The sequence below is a fragment of the Palaemon carinicauda genome, chromosome 12, assembly GCF_036898095.1.
Source record: "Palaemon carinicauda isolate YSFRI2023 chromosome 12, ASM3689809v2, whole genome shotgun sequence".
NCBI lineage: Eukaryota > Metazoa > Arthropoda > Malacostraca > Decapoda > Palaemonidae > Palaemon > Palaemon carinicauda.
In genome coordinates, this window is record NC_090736.1 from 5,800,332 (window position 1) to 5,815,205 (window position 14,874).

General features: G+C 42.8%; 1 long non-coding RNA gene across 4 annotated transcripts in view; it reads right to left on the bottom strand.

Moving 5' to 3' along the window:
• Positions 1-14,874, bottom strand: part of LOC137651184 (uncharacterized) — a 58,646-nt gene that overhangs the window by 40,924 nt on the left and 2,848 nt on the right. Inside the window, exon 1 of one of the 4 annotated variants that reach the window (XR_011046060.1) lies at positions 9,131-9,250. The exons of 1 other annotated variant lie outside the window; for it this stretch is intronic. This is a non-coding gene — a long non-coding RNA (uncharacterized lncRNA). Of the gene's footprint in view, positions 1-8,778; positions 8,845-9,130; positions 9,251-14,874 lie in introns of those variants that run through there. 2 more of the 4 variants (XR_011046063.1, XR_011046062.1) reach the window with 2 other exon arrangements.

Consider the following 14,874-nt stretch of genomic DNA (forward strand, 5'->3'; position numbering starts at 1 on the left):
ACGTCCACAACCACCTCCGAGAGTAGCATAACATCAACGTGCGACTGTCAACCCACACTGGGTCGCACCGGTGGAGGAACCATCTCAACTGGCGGACGTGAGTAGGATACCTCAGCGTCCGTAAAAAATCCTCTATCAAGGACTAAGCTTGGACTGCATGTCTTGCAACCAAGCTCAAGGTCTATGGGAGCAGGTGTGGCAACAGACGGGGTTAGCGACTGAAGCGGAACCATTTACCCTCCCTGGAAGCATGTTATGCTTAAATAAAAGTCCATAGGAGGCTAAGCAGCTTAAGGCTCCTCTCCAAATGACAGAGTCCTCAAGGGAATATCAGAAGGAGGGAGAACAGCACTTTCTCATCTACAGGAACCATATCCGAGAAAAGCTAAGTTCTCTCAGTGAGGGTTTCACTGGTGCAAAAGCAGCAGACCAGAAGGCAACGTTATGAAACTGCTTGACAGTCTGTGAACTGTCAAAAACTGAACTGTCAACCACAACAGGAGCGTGAGGACATACAGCACTGGTGTATAAGTAGCAGACCAGAAGGCAACGTCATGTAACTGTATGACAGTTTGTGAGTTGGCAACAACCAAAGTTGTGTGGGGAAGCCTCAACTCCTGCCTGACTAGTTTGCTGCTGGCGAGTGGCGGTAACCACAGTGTGTTGCGGAGGCTGACACACCGTGTCAAAACACGGCAGTTTGTGGTAGCTCCCGCACGGCAACGGAGTGCTCTGTGTGTGGGAGTCATCATACATCTGGCAGGGTTGACTGTGCATGGGTGGAGGAGCTCTCACAACAAGAGTGTGAGAGCAGGAAGCCATGCCGGGCGCACAACCGTGGGAGGTGTAGGCCCACGGGTGCATCGTCAACCTTCTCCGCAGTCGGAGTGTGGGAGCTGGCAACAACAAAAGCAGAGTGCTGGTGCGTGGGAGGGGCTGCGGTGGGTTGAGGAGCATGCGGTATGGTAGGCAGAGCATGCTGTAAGGTAGGCAGAGCATGCTGTAAGGTAGGCAGAGCATGCTGTAAGGTATGCAGAGCATGCTGTAAGGTATGCAGAGCATGCTGTAAGGTATGCAGAGCATGCTGCATGGGCAGCGGAGAATGCCGCATAGTGCTGGAACCCGGCAGCTCTACAGAACCTTCCCACTGCTGATGCGGTAGCTCACGCATGTTAGCAGATGGTGCAGCAAGAACATGCGTCTGGCAGGGTGGACTGCGCATCGGTGGTGGAGCTCTCACAGGTGGAGGGTGGGAGCAGGCAGCCGCAGTATCTGCTGAGCGCACAACCTCGGCTGGTTGTAGGTTAACAGGCTGCATTGTCAACCTTCCAGCATGATACTCCTGCATGAAGGAGCAAGCTGAGACTGTATAGTCTGCAGCATGGACCACTAGGGTCTATGAAAGACAACAACAAACGGAGCTACTGTCCGTTGTGACTGAGGGTCTAAAACAACTGGTGCGGCAACAGACGGAGTTACTGCCTGTTGCGGTACCACCTAGCCTCTCTTGGGAGGTGTGCAGTTGTCGTACTGCAGCGAGTCCGAACTGACCCAGTGGCTACACCTAGGCCGTTGGACTTGCGCGGAAGGGACAGAATTGCACTTAAAAGCTGCAAGATTTGGTCCATGGTTTCTGCGAGAAATCTCTTCCGCAGACGAGGAATAAATGGGCTCTCTCGTCTTTGTGTGGGTGGGGTGATCACGTCGGCAACGTGTGTAGATACACCCGAAACCACGGAGGGAAACATCTGTTCGTCGATCAAGGCCTGTGGAACCCATAAGTCCTTCGACATTACTTCTCCCCTGGGCTTGGGAGCTTGTAAGAGGTATCGGACTAGGTGAACAACTGGCACGAACAGACGAACCCTCGAACGCAACACTGTAACACTTTGCGCATATCACTTTATCACTTTTGATTTTCTGTTTGCACTTATTTCACTGAACTCGAAACTTTAAGTGGTTTGTACCTGAAACACGCAATCCTATCCTTCATTAAAAGGTAGTAATTGCGAAAACAGTATTACAATGTAACAGAAAAACATAATGAAAGATAAAGAATTCAGTGGCTGGAAAAGAGACTAAACACTAGATCAAATAAACTACGTTTAAAATCTCTCACCGCATAAAGCCTGGGAACAAGAATAAAACTCTAGAAACGTTTTACCTTCTTCCCCTATATCGACTAGGGAGAAGAGCAAAAAACGAGAACAACGTTACCCGCTTGAACGAAACGTTTATCCTCCTCTCTCTCCCTCCGTCTCTATCTCTCTCTCTCTCTCTCTTGACTTAGACCTGAGAGATGAGCCCAATTATATATATCGTTAAAACATATTATTTGTTAAAGGAAAAAAACTGAAAGGTTTCCCAAATAAAAAGTTCCTTTATTAGAATTAAAACCATTTAAGCTAAGAAAGAATGAACGAAACGCTAGAATCGGTTTACTCTTACTGCAACGTGAAACCGTGAAATACTCTCTCTCTATCGTAACGATAGAGCGCAAGTTGAACGTTCTGAACGTCAACAACTGCGGAGACTAAACAAAACGTTAGTTCAACTTTGAAAACAGTACGAGACTATCAAAGAAATTCTTTCAAAAACATTAAAATTAAAATAGCATAAATTCTTAACAGGAAAAACGATATGACGAGCTCAATGTTAATTAACTTCGGTTCCAAGTAAGGACCGCCTACTATTAGGAAAGGTCGCATATAAACAAACATAAAAATTAATTTTTATAAGTTTATAATAAAAGGAAAGTTAATCGAAGAGGCCTATAAATGGCGGAGAGATATAGAATAAAAAGTGAAAGAGAGTCTATACTCTCTTCGACACCAACACTTCCGTCTAAGGGAAGGGTCGGCCATTTAAAAGTGAAAGAGAGTCCATACTCTCTTCGTCACCATAATTAAATCAAATTAATTCCAAAAGCTTGCTAAGCTAATGATAAAGCTTCCTGAATAGCGAAGGCTAAACTCTAGAGCAAATACATCACCAAATCGTGAACAATAACTCCAGAATCAACAGCGTATCCAAGTAGGTCTTGCCGGTGGCACGACAGAGGAAAAATTGAGTTCTTGTTGACAAGAAGTACTTGAGTACCTGCTCACAGATGGCGCTGTTGTGTACACCCCCACCTGTATAGCGATCGCTGGCGTATCCCGACCGTAGATTTCTGTCGGGCAACAGAGTTGACAGCTACATGATCATCGGGTAAGATTAATATTGAAAATTGAAAATTAACAAGTTCCTTTAAATTAGTATTTAAAACATTTCAGTTTGAAAGAAGAATGAACAAAACGTCAGAATCGATTTACTCTTTCTGCAAAGTGAAACCGTGATTCTCTCTCTCTCTATCGTAACGATAGAGCGCAAACTGCGTAGCATAAATAAACCAAACGTTAGTTCATCTTTGAAACAGCACGAAGACTATTCAAAGAAAATCTTTCATAAAATATTTACTAAAAAATATTCATTTAATAAGTTTTAAATCATTTGCTCTGTAAAAGTTATTTACGATTGAAAGGGCTCAACGTTGTTTAACTTCGGTTTCCAAGTTAGGACCGCCTACTCTCGGATTAGGGGAGGAATAGGTAAGGCCGCATATAAACAAATCATTAAAATTTATCTTGATGTTTATTATAAATGGAAAGCTAATCGAAGAGGTCTAATAAAGGCGGGTGAGATATAAAATATATAGAGGAAAATCTATAATTAACAACAACAATTTATAACGTGATAAGATAATTGCTAAAAGCCTAAAACACACTTCCGTACTAAGGGAAGGGTCGGCCATTTTGAAAAGTCAAAGAAAGTCCAAAAAACAATCCAAAGTCATCAACAATTAAATCTATCCAAAAAAGAGTTCAAGATTTAAGTTGAAGATAAAACACCTGCACTGCGAAAGCTCAAACCAAAAGGAAGTACTTCACCAAGACTGTTGAAAAACTCCAGGTTAACAGCGAGTAATGGTACGTCTTGTCGATCAGACCGACAGAGAAGAATTGGAGCTGTTTACATGTATATGCGGTATCTGGCCGATAGTTGGCGCTAGTGGGCACACCCGCAACCTTCATAGCGATCGCTCGCGAGTTTTTGTGTTTTTCTGTCGAGCCGCCGGAGGCGTCAGCTATTATATATTCACCGGCTAAGTTAAATATTTAAAAATAATAGTTGAAATGATACCCATCCCATGAAATATAGCTAAACCATCTAATGTGCATATATTGTGATCCATGTTGTTTGCAACCTGCTTAATTAGTTGTTCAGAATTCTGTTTTTGAAGATCTACCCAATGGCTTTCTGCAACACTATCAAAAATCGTGATCCAAACTGATGGTGCACCTCAATTCCAAGGCTTAGTTGGAGTGAAGCTAATAAGATGTTTGGCCGAGTGGCTTGCATAAGGACTTTTCCTTTTGAAATGAGTTTCTACTTATGTCCTTCCCAATAAAGAGTACTTGCAGGAATTTCTTAAGTGATAGACAAAAAATTTACCCTTTGATGTGTTGTTGACATCATATCTCAACTGGGTTCGATTCACCGAGACTAAAACTAACAATATTATTAATTTTACGTGTGTCGCTACCTTGAATTATCAAAACAGATAATTGCAATACTTAACTTGGGAGTAAGGGTCTCCAAAAGGTCAAACATTAAAACACAGTCACAAAGAAGCTATGAAAACGAACGCGTGTGGATATCACGGTGCTAGAAAAGGAATGATGGTAGAAGCGTGGGTGGTGGTGGTGGGGGGGGGGGGGGGTTTGCAGTAGCCGTAGTAGTGGGCAGTAGTCGGATGTAGAATGGCACCTCGTAGTATCAGGGGATATTGAGGAAGGAGAAGACTAATTTGTAAGGGATCTCTGGTAGTGGTTTTAACACGCCACAGTTACTGTACCGACACCCTATAATGGTGAGCGAGCTGGGTATATTCCTGGCATTCCATGCAACTTTTTCTCTGGTATGCTTAGCAGTATTTATACCTTAGAAATGGTGCTATAAGGAGCATTTCACGGAGCGACACAGGTCCCTCGCCCAGAAATAGATTTTTCCTTTCTCAAAATCCCTTTATTTACTCTATTTTCATTCTTTATTAAATTTCCTGTCATTTCTACAAACTGTTGCTTTCTATCATCTGAGTTGTTCTGTGTAGGGTAATTCTTAAAAGGAAAATGTATCGATTCTGCTATTAAAAATGTCCCTACATTTGTTTTGCCATTGCTCTCAGTAACAAGTCAGTCACCAAAAATTTATTGGAGCTTTCCTTTTGTTTGCTCTATTATATTGTATTCTTATGTTATTGAGATATTTTTCTATTTTATCATAAAGGTACCCCAAGGTTACTTGTACATCATAATTTTCCCCCGAGAAACAGAGTTTTTTAAGAAGGGCATCATGTTTCAGTGAGTCCTCAGGTATTCAGGGTTTCAATTGCTTCCTTTGAAAACTTTCATTACTATACTTTAGGGGGATCTGCTTTCCAGGTCTAAAGTTGATATTTTATGCTTGATGATAGATGGCATCTGCTGCAAGCAAATCTTGCACAAATGCAAATCTCCCAGAAACAGTTTCTGACCATTCATCTTTTCTGTCATCGCATAACTTGAAAGTTCAAGGTAACCACTGGGAAAACATACTGTCTTTTTTTTTTTTTTAATTTTCTTTTTAATAATCATACTTTGCAATCTGTCCACAAAACAGGCAATGTTTCAGAAAATCAAATGGTGGAACATCTGATCGCAGAACAGATTTCTGGTTTGGAGGAAGTGAGTTCAGCTTTTTTTATTTTCTCGAGCTATCCTTCTTGCACTTGGGTAATCCAATCGACAAGCTGCACGAACATGTTGGCCAAAATTACACCAAATGTAGTTTCCACATTCCTTGCTGGCTTGATGGACTATCACATTCATTCTGACCAAGAACTGTATATGGCTTCTTACTGGTAAATGGGTCTTTAAGGTTAGATCTTCCTCCACTAGGAAATCTGAATAGACACACAAATGTATTGAAACAGATTAATAATAAGGGGCTTTTACAAATAAATGTTTGAAATATTTCATGATGCCATTGTTGTTAAATGAATTATTACATTTCCTTAATAATAAGTGATCTGTAATAAAATATAGTGATATAACTAGGTTTCTTGACCTTCAAACATAGGGTTAGACACAAATTATTGAATTGTATGAATAACCAAAAAGTAACAACAAAAAACATGTTTTTCTTCAATGGAGGAACCTAATTTTCATAATGATGTCATTTTGAGGCATTTCTCACTGGTATATTATGGTGTATTTTATATCTGCTGTTTAGGGGAGGGTTCTGAACATCATGCAAATGAAAATTTCTTGTGCAATTTTTTCCGGCTTTGACTACAATTTGACTGGACTTTTTAAGGTCCTGCTGGAATGACTGCAGTGCCAAAAAGAGCAGTTTTCAGTTCCAGAAGGTTGATGTGCAGGCTCTTATACTCTTGTGACTACCAATCTGCGACGAATTGGTTCCTTGGATGGGCACCCCAATCTCCTCTTAACACGTCCAAAAGAAGGAGCTCTGAGGGAGTACCTTCAAGAGATTCTTGTCCCTTAGCCACCAATATAGATCAGCCCTCACTTTCTACTCTACGTGAACTAGCCGATTAGGTGGGTCGCTGATTGGTGACCAATGTCTCTTCAGACACCACTGAAGTGACTGCTGATGTAGACGGCTGTGTAGTACGAGTTTCTGTAATAATGACAGACGACCCAGTAACTACTGCCAATGACATGTTGGTAGATGTTGATGGTGTAGAAAAGGGAGCACTACCCTTACGAGTCTTGACCCGATCATGTCTATTCATATCCCTAGATATTCCATTCTCTGTTTGGGTGTGATGCTGGACTTCTCCAGATTTACAATGATTCCCAGATTTTGGCAAAAGGAGAAGTTTGCCCAGATGTGGAAGGAGCTACCTTCAGGAGGATATGATCAGCCCATCATCCATGTACATTAGGAGCTGAACCCTGTTGGTATTCACCCAATTAGATACAAGTGTGAATACCCGAGTGAAAACTGTAGTCTCGACACTCCAAAGGATAGTACCTTGAATTGGAAGACCTTTCCCCCTAGGATGAAATGGAGAAATTTTCTTAATGACTGATGGACCGGGATCTGGAAGTATGTCTCTCTAGAGCACTAAATTATTCTCCCTGATGGCCACTCTTACTGTTCTTCCTGTCTCTTATCTTGATTACCTTTGGCCCCCAGTCAACTTTTCCTGGAGACATGTCCTAGACCTCTTGTAGCGTGCCCATTTTCATTATTATTTGTACTTCTACCAGATGAATCTGTTCTTTCAGCGAGTCTGGTTGGTATGACGACAATGTCAAGAGTCAGCAAGAGGAGGATGAGAGGCAGTATCCAAGTTGGACAACATATACCGTCCAGTCCTCTACCCCGTGGTACTCTCACTTTATCCACCGGCTTGTTAGGCATCACCACACTTGTGACAGTTACAGGAGATGATTGCCTTCCTACATGGGTTCTAGCTCCCCTTCTGGGCTGGCAAAAACTGGGACAAAAGGGTTGTGCAGATTCTGTGTCCTTGCTTCCTGAGCTGTAGTGATCTTAAGGACTGACTTCTATGGAGTGATAGCCCTATTCCTTGGAGTAGGCCCAGCTGTTCTGGATTTCTTGAATGTGACAGCACTGTGGAAAAGTCCTGGCTGAACTTACTCCACTTTTCCTCAGTTCCTTCTACTTCCTAAGGTCGAAAAAAAAAATAAAAAGAGCTGGGCTCTGGCTAATCGGTGCATTCCTCAAAGCTAGAGCCTCTTGTTTAAAAACTTATCTGGCCAACTGATGGGTGAGGAAGATGACCACCTTCACCCCCAACAGAAAAGTTCTGTAAATTACTACTTCTTCTTAGGGTTGGACAGATCCTGAGAGGAGGCAAAGAAGGCCATTATACCTGACCAGTGGTCCAACCATGATATCCCATGGAGACTTGCCATATCTGTAGCCTCCATATTAGCCGACTTTGAGAACGAAAAGATTGTAAATTACGGGTCCCCTTATCTCTATTGAAGTACAGTACCCAGTACTAAAGTTGGGACTGCTGCATCTACAGGCAGAAGAGGACTGGATTCTTCAAGATGTAAAATTGTCTCTGCCTAGAAAGCACTGGGGGTAAAATCCTCATCGAATGGCTTGCATGAAGCGAGTTCCTTCAGAGGAAGACTTACCCACACTGTCTACTGCCTTCCTGGCCAGCTCTGACCAGAGAAGTTCTGATGGGTACCAAAAAGTTTCTCAATAGAAGTTTTTTTTATCAACAAAGTCCTATTCTTTGTAAATTATGTACGAACATGAGTTACCAAATACTGAAGGGTTACATAAAGACCCTCTACAATACAAATGATAATAGAGGGGCACTTGCAGTCACATTATCAGTAATTCTATAAACATCAATAAAGAAATTTCATCACTAAGAAAAACATTAGAAGCATAGTTGAGTTGTCTATATCGGCATCCCGAAGACAACTACCCAATTCTTTAACACCTTCAATGTGCTTTTTCCAAAGGAACTTGTAGCGAGGTAAATTAAAATTTAAACAGGGATTGATAATTACATAAAATATATATAGGTGTAAGTTTTCACGACTGCAAGACCCTCATTACAGTTCTGACAATTCCAAATTATACCCTAACCCTTTTAAGAAAATCATAGAATTCCATATGCCTAGCGAGCCTTGGCAAAGCCATACCCAAAAACCAAAAAAATATCAGGTCTCTACTCACAAAACACTCCATTTTCAGGATAATCTTCAAGTAAAAGAATCTGGGGATTCAGCAACATTCCACACGCACACATATTTCTGGTGAACATTAATAATAAAAAAAAAACCACACACATTAGAAGTCAAATAAGTGGTAACAACAGCATCTAATTTTTTTAACCCCCAAAATCACCTTGATTAAAGAGTAATAAAAAAGTCCTGAGCATGCAAAGACAACCCTCTGAGGCAACAGGTTCACAAGGCTTGCAAGTAACTACCTAAGACACTAACCATTAGAGTATGTTTTTTGAATGCCACTCAAGAACTTTCACCTACCTGTCAAACTTCATAAAGACTGTATCTTTTTAACAAACCTTCTATTCCTAAAATTTGTGGTCAATGACTAGGAAAATTTATCGAGTCATTCTTTGGTTGTGTAAACTATTTATCTCCTGCTTACCCTACTGTGTGTTAGGCACTGTGCTAACCTGAAAGACAAAAAGAATAATGAGACTATAAAATGGCTGACAATATATATCATACTACAGTACTTTAATAACAAAAAGTTATATGTCACAATTTGTTTTCTTAATACAAACAGGTAGTAGTTTAATCCAAACTACTACTTTTACAACAAATCACGAGAGGGGGCGAGTTGGTGAATGGTACAGCGTAACCCGATTGGCGTACATTTACTGTCCAGAGCTCTGCCCTGTGGCACTGCCATCTCTGCCCCCTGAACTTTAGGCATCCCCCACAGGTGGTATTGCAAGGGGAATGACCTCCATAAGGGGGGGCCATTGCCCTCATATGCCTCATCTACCCCATTGTTCTTTGAACCTTTTCCCTTGAAAAGGTCGTGTCTGAGGATTCTGTCTCTTGGCGGTGGACTACGTTGGACGATAACCTTCCTTAAAGATCTTATGTGCCTGACTCAAAAACAGAAGCCCTTTGCAAGGCCAGTGCCTGAGCTGTGGGTTGTGGGATGTTCGGCTCTGTGAAGGAGGGAGTCCTGGCTCGCCTTCCTCCACGTCCTTTAACGGGAACAACGATGGGGTCTTTACCGAGGTATTATGAAAGAGAATTTTCATCCTTGTCACCTACTTTTGGAACCTAGAGATGACGGCATCGCGTCTCTTCAGTATCCAGTTGGCTCACTGGTTAGCAGTATTGTGAGTAAAGAATTCCATCACTCTTGCAGCTGTAAGGACAATGTTTTTCAAAACCCTACTCTTCTTGGGGTCTGGAAGATCTTCAGTTGTGGCTAAGTAGCCAACAGTTCCCAATCAGTGGTCCATCCAAGAGGAGACCTGAAGAAGAGCCTGTGCTAAAGCCAAAACTGCCAGATCTAAAGGCAGAGAAGGGAAGTCCTCCTCCATGCAGTAGTACTTTCTCTTTCCTCACAGAAATCTGTGAGTCAATTTTATTAATGGACTCAGCGGCTAAGATAGACTATGGCAGTTCCAGGTGAGGTTTATTGGCTCGAGCAAGGAAACTCACCAAGTCCACTAACCATCTTGATACAGGAGAGGGCTTGAAAGAAAGTCAATCCCAACTTATCTCCTCTGTATCGGGAGTCTTAAGGCCAGCTAGTGTGAGAAGTGCTCCTATAGAATAATTCAATTCATTGCCAGAAACATCCTCCACCTCCTCCAAGACCATACCCAGACGGTCTTGGGGTGTGTCCTTATTGGCAACATTTACCGGTACAGTATAGGGGAGCTACTTCAATAAATCGCTAGGAACATCCTCCACCTCCTCCAAGACCATATTCAGACGGTCTTGGGGTGTGTCCTTATCGTCAACATTTACCAGTACAGTATAGGGGAGCGAGGTCTTGAGGAGCCTTAGTCTACATCTTGAGCGCTGCACTTACTTGTGAAAACTGGGATCCTCCAAACATTTAGCCCAGTTCTTCAGAAGAGAGACTGTATCTTTCTTTTGCGAGCCTTGCTTGTGAAGGAAATCAAAATGTTGGAAGCCTCCTTCAAACTTGTTGCTTACTATGGTTTTGCAGAAGCCTCTACACATTCATGCTTCTTATTAAAAGTCGCGACGGAAGGTGCGGTGTATACCGATTCAATCAGTGAGCCTATAGTTGTTAACATACATGATCTCCCTTGGAGGTCTTTTATACCCTATGGGTCCTGGGGTGGAACATCATATCCCCAGTGGTGGTGTCACTTGCCTCTTAGGTCTGTATTTCTTACAATGCATATTTTACTGGACATACACTCAATTCCTCCCATGAAGGGTCTTATTGCCGATGACCTCAATTCTTCCTATGAAGGGTCTTACCCCGATGACCTAGTACTGACCGCTTGTGTCTCTAGATACTGCTACAATAGAGACATGCACGCCGGAGCAAGCTTGAGAGCTGGCACCAGATACCTGCTGCTGAGACGCAGTACTGCATCTGAGGGAGCTCGTGAAAAAGGAGACTAGATAGACAGTCTTCTGGAGGATTGGCATAAGTTTTCAAAAACTCTGAAATCCCTGCGGGCATGGTGGCAGAAGCAACCTTGATAATCTGCTGCAAGTGGAGTGCCTTTGGTGCCACAGGTGCACGAGGTTCACACGATCTACTTCAAAAGGTAAAGTAGGCTCTAAAGATCACAGCTGGGCACAAGTTTGGGGGGGAAAAACTGGGAGTTCTCATCCCAGCTAAGTGAGTGGATTGGCAATAGCAGCTGGTGCACAGCCACAGATAACTGCATACACAAGACCTAAAGTCTCGTACAGAAAATGTAGCACACTGAATTGCCCAGAGCTCGCCTGAGCAATCACTCAAAAGCTCCAGGGAGCTTAGCACCGAAGAGCTAGAGTGCTCTGGTGACGAAGATAGACCTCCACGTGGAAGACATCAGCTCATGCTTGCGAGTGTGTCCACCAGTTATCCCAGAAGGGTACGCAAGCTCAGAAGGGAGACAGAAAGACTGCATCTGCAATGAGAGAACTCATTGTGTACATTTGCCCTGAAGGGAGAATGCGCTGGGGGCACTTACGAGAAACACCTCGCAGATCTTCAGATGGGAGAGAAACTGTGGCGGAGGCACACGGATCTGGGGACAGGAGACCTAGTAGGAGGGACTTCTTCCAGTACGAAAAAGCAGTGAGCCCCAAGGAAGGCCACAAGAGACGCAGAGCGTCTTGCTCAGAAGACTCCCCATAGGAAGAAGATCTCCCCTTTTAGCTAGAGGAAACGGGAGGAGTTCCCTGACCTGAAGGTTGCTCCAGGGTTAAAGGGCCACTGGTCTTATTCAGACGCCCTACGGAGGAGGCCAAGTGTGAAGAGCCAAAGGGCAAGATATCAAGTGAGAGGGAGAGAAGTCAGGCACGTTTGCATGTCTTGAACACAAAAAAAAACCAGTATGCACTACTTATACACACGAAAAGAAAAATGGAAACATTTAATTCTTAGCCAGTACCAAAGTTAAAATCAAAGTGGTGTTGTAGTGAACAAGCGAGGGGTGGTGCTTTCCCGCCGATGACTAGTAACAACTCAAATGGTTGTTGACATTTCATTAGAAAAAAAAAATTGGAATAATTTATATTTTTCCGAACTACAGTATAGAAACCTGAAGCTCTTTACATACGAGTATTATTTTGGCGATAACTCAAACCAGCTATTAAGGCTTTTGCGAGGTGTAACTACTCTCCGCGTAGACCAACCACCCAACTCACACAAGCACTAGTAAACAACAGTCACTTTGCAATTGCAGCAGAACTTCAGGGGGGAAGGTGATGACTGGACTAATACGTGTAAAGAGCTCCAGGTTTGTATAGTTAGGACACCTTTTGATTCTTATAAGATGAATGCCTGGGCAATAGGTGCTAGCATAGAATTCAGCAACTCTTACGGAGATGGACCTGGAATCCGAAAGACCTTCCCTTCAAGCTGGCTACTCGGACTTCAGGGGCCAGTTCTGGGGAAGGGTCTTCGCGTTCTTTCTTTCCCACGGGTTGATGTTAAAGGCCGCGAGAAAGGAAGAAATCTCTTTCCTCTCTGATTCCTTGGACCTTACATTTTTGGAAGGCACAGGAGGAGGAAAAGATGGAGCCTTCGCTACTGTGGCGACTGGTTCCTGTCGATTCCAGTCTATAGGCAAGAGACTGCAGTATCCATAAACAAGATCTCCCAAGGAGACCTCGAACCTCTGCTAGTCCTAGGATGAATAGCGATAGAGCCCAGAGGAGAAGTGGCAGCCTGATGGCCCCATTTCGTCTTCTGCGGGTTTGATGGGAATAATGCCCAGCCTTTCCCACTCAAGGTCACAACTGGTGTTGGAGGCTTTAGTGCTCAGGTACTTCTGGTACCTGTAGGACTGCTGAGGGGAAAGAAGACAAGGTACCGCAGGAGGAGGAATCTGCTTAGTCAAGCTGCTATGCCTTGGGTTAATCGGAGGATTACTCCTCCCTGAGGAAATTGAAACCTCCAGTAGGATGGCTGGCGTACCAGCAGGGGGTACTACTGGAGGGTCGTGGGTCGGTCCTGAGATACACCAGGTTGGCAAACCATGGTACATCCTTTGAGAAGGTGACGGCACTCGAAGGGGCACCACAAGTGCATTTCCTAGGCTTAAGAGGAGTGCCTAGGAAAGGCAGAGCATGACTGAACGAGCTGTCATGCCCTTCTCCATGCTCTGCTTCCTTAGGGAAGCGAGTGCGATCAGCTTGTTGATTGCGTGCACCTGCGCTCTCGCCACCTAGAGTGGAAAGCTGAAATAGCAAATGCTGTGGAAGAAGCATTACCCTGAGAGTGCCAGGATCATTATCCGTGCTCCTGACAGAAGACGACTTAGGAAGAGTCTTAAGATTTTTGGTGATGAATCTATTCTGAAGAAGTGTTCTAATTCTTTCATTCTACCGTCTAGTCTTCAGCTGCCAATTTTCATCTTAATTTGTTGGAGAGGCTCTTACGGTCTATTAAATTTCTTATTTCTGACCTGGATATTAATCTCTAGCACCGTCGTTCAATTAGTTCCTTATGCATGCTGCCTAAGATTTTTCATAATTCTGATCATCCTTTACATACAGATCTTCCCGGACAGTTCCATCTTGTTCGTAATACAGCACTAGGCATGCAGTTAATTCTAATATTAAGGCCTTCCCCATCATGAGCCTCAATACTACACAGAATTCTAGTAGTTTTATTCCAGCTGTGACCAAGTTGTGGAATGATCTTCCTAATCGGATAGTGGAATCTGTAGAACTTCAAAATTTCAACTTGCAGCAAATGTTTTTAGGCTATATTGAACAGGTTGGCATAAGTCTTTTTATAGTTTATTTATGAAATATCTGTTTTGATGTTTCAGTTTTCAAGATATTTTATTTCAATTGCTCATTATTTCTCATATCGTTTATTCATTTCCTTATTTCCTCTCCCAACTGGGATATTTTTCCCTGTTGGAGCCCTTGGGCTTATACCATCTTGCTTTTCTAACCAGGGTTGTTTTAGCTTGTAATAATAATAATAATAATAATAATAATAATAATAAAAACAACTGCAATTGTGCCCCATTCATGAGGGACACAAGTTAGTTGAATCCACCTCTCTTACACTCATGAGAGTGCCACATTTACTCAACACTTTCACAAAGGTCTGCATGTCCGATTCGGTATCGGGCACACACACTCCTGAAAAAGAAAATGAGAGAAAGTTGCAACAAGGAAACTTTGTATGAGCACCGACAGCACGTGTGTTAGTTGGCTGCCAGAATCAAAGTGACAGTTCCGTGTACCAGCAAGAGGGGTAGGGTTTCCCCCACTACTGACCAGTAAATACATACCAAAACCTCGTAAAAAGTTATATAGCTAAATTCCAGCTACGCTTAAATCAATCTTCTAATCAAATGATGAAGGTTTGTATTCACCTAGGAACAAATATATTTACTAATATACTCAAGTGATAATTGTGACCCTAGAAAGTACTGTATGGACGAACTAGCCACGTAGGTTAGGTTAGGTGGGTGTGTTTACAAAATCTTTCAATTCACCCCTCTCTTTTTTTCCCCCACCACATGAACCCAGTTCCTCAAGGCACATACAAGCTACGTATTTCAATTGGTACAATACACTCAATTTTTGTATTCCAAACTCGGTTGATACAAAAAAACCC